This window comes from Etheostoma spectabile, chromosome 20, assembly GCF_008692095.1.
Source record: "Etheostoma spectabile isolate EspeVRDwgs_2016 chromosome 20, UIUC_Espe_1.0, whole genome shotgun sequence".
NCBI classification, from domain to species: Eukaryota; Metazoa; Chordata; class Actinopteri; order Perciformes; family Percidae; genus Etheostoma; species Etheostoma spectabile.
The window spans coordinates 19,462,922-19,465,120 of NC_045752.1; positions in this window are offsets into that span (position 1 = coordinate 19,462,922).

The following is a 2,199-nucleotide window of genomic DNA, read 5'->3' on the forward strand; positions in this document are numbered from 1 at the left end:
ATGGTGCTCAACCTCCCAGAAACGGTGCTGTGCTGTGAAGCGACTCCTTTTGTTATCAGAATTGAATCCATTCAATCAAATGGCATTTTGAAAGTCTACAGGAGCCATATGATTTAATGATTGCATCCCATTCAGTGTCATGACGCCTGTTGTTTTGGTTTTGCTCATTCTGCCTCTCTGTCCTGGGAACCAGACAGACCTGCTGAGCTCATGTTTCATTTGCTCAGGCCGATCCGTCTGGCCCCCTTATGTTCAGACAGCGTGAGGGTGGCATTGGGCTGTCGCCATCTTGGCAGTGCCTTTAATTATGCTTTACTTTAAGCCCAGACCAACAAAAAAAAACGCATCCCTCCCACAGTTATCAGGAAGAGGGAACTTTGCTATAAAGTCCAAAGCGGCTTTTGTTACAAGTTTCCAAATTGACTAACTGGAGTATCAAAGGATTTTTCTTGATTGGGGTTCACTACTCAACTCTAATAGGTGGAACCCCGGAAAGCAGAACTACGGAGGCAGTGAGTGAGCGAATGAACCGCCATCCTCGTCTCCAAGTCTCCATCTTTATTACAAATTCTCCAAAACATGACATAAAACAATATTCAACTACAACATTCCCCTAGTGTAAACATGTTTTAGTTTTATTGAAGCACCTTGATACCATTTTCAGTGGGCAAAATCTTCCACACTCTTATTTACGGAAATAGTCTTGTCTTAAATAATGTCAAAAGAGTAAATCATATTTGAATCGTATATATACAGTATGTATGTATCGTCTTTATATCATACTAATGTCATAATTTAAGTCATAAACCCTCCTTAACAGCAAATAAATATGCAAATGACTTTAGATTCAACACATGAATCATCGTATACCGAGGGATAATTATTCAACTTATAATACAGTCCTTTTTTATTTTTTTAATACAGTAATCAAACTGCCTCTGACTAAGTTTTAGGAGGAAATCCCCTTTAAGTGTTAGACAACATAACCTTTTAACATCAACAATCCTGTCAGGATACCTTAAAAACCACAAAATAAATCAGTATCGGGGATTTGGAGTCACACCTACACCCCCAACACACACCTTTTAGCTAGCCGCTAGCTCCATTGTTTACGAAACCAGTTTCCCGCGGTAATACATGCGGCTCTTTAGCTCGGCTTTACACATCATAATCTAGAGCTAACCAACCTGGAAAGCAGCATTACGGAGGCAGTGAGTGAACGATCCGCCATCCTCGAGGAGGGTGTCCGTCACCGATCTTTCCGACCTTCCCGCCTGCCATTCCCCGATCCGTTTGGACTTCCTTCTCACGCCTGACTGTAAACCTCATTGGTAATCTGAGCCTAAGCTTACGTGCAGAGTAGCTGCGTGTGTGAGTGTGTGTTATTATCAGCGAGGATATAACACACGCTGTGCGGCTCCGGCTTTGTTTGAGTGGTAGTCGTTGCGGTGACAGCTCGCGCTTAAATGAACACAGGAGAAGAAAACCAAAGGCACGCTCACTCGCTTCCACGGCTTCATTTACAGAGTGAAATCAGCCGAAAAGACACAAACCTTGAGAAGAACAGATAAAAGGCACTTTTCCTCTTATGTAACACAGCAGCTCATCCACGTCTCCAGTGTGGATATAAAAGGGAAGTTGCTGCCTGTCACCGTCCCTTTGTTTTGGTCCTTACTCACACAGCGACGACTTTAGCTCCCCGCACTGCTGCTCAGCCAGTTACTCAGCTACTATCGTCTTATTGCTGATTATCTGTAAACCTAATTATCATACAAATTTGATTCTACCTGTTCATTTGTTATTCAGTAATATGTTGGGTTTTTTTTAGTCATGTGGAAGGTGATTTACTTCCTGAGGGTCCATGTCTTCACAGGAAACTCTGCACAGAAGATAAGCTTCTTCAAATTAATTTAAATGTTAATGGAAAAAAAAGCATCTGTACAGGTTTGTAGTCTTTATCGTCGCACGCCCCAGGCATAAACAAATGACTCAGCCTCCTCTAGTCCCACAGCCAAGGGTCCCTGAACAAGCGGACTACAAATGCAAAGTGTCTTCGGATCCGTTGTTGACTTTTGTCATAATCAAATTCATTTTAATTTATTTAACCCTTGTATAGTATTCTGGTCAAATTGACCCATTTCAAATTTTTACAACAAGCAATAGTATAGTAATAGTACTTTTTTCTACCTAAAAAATCAA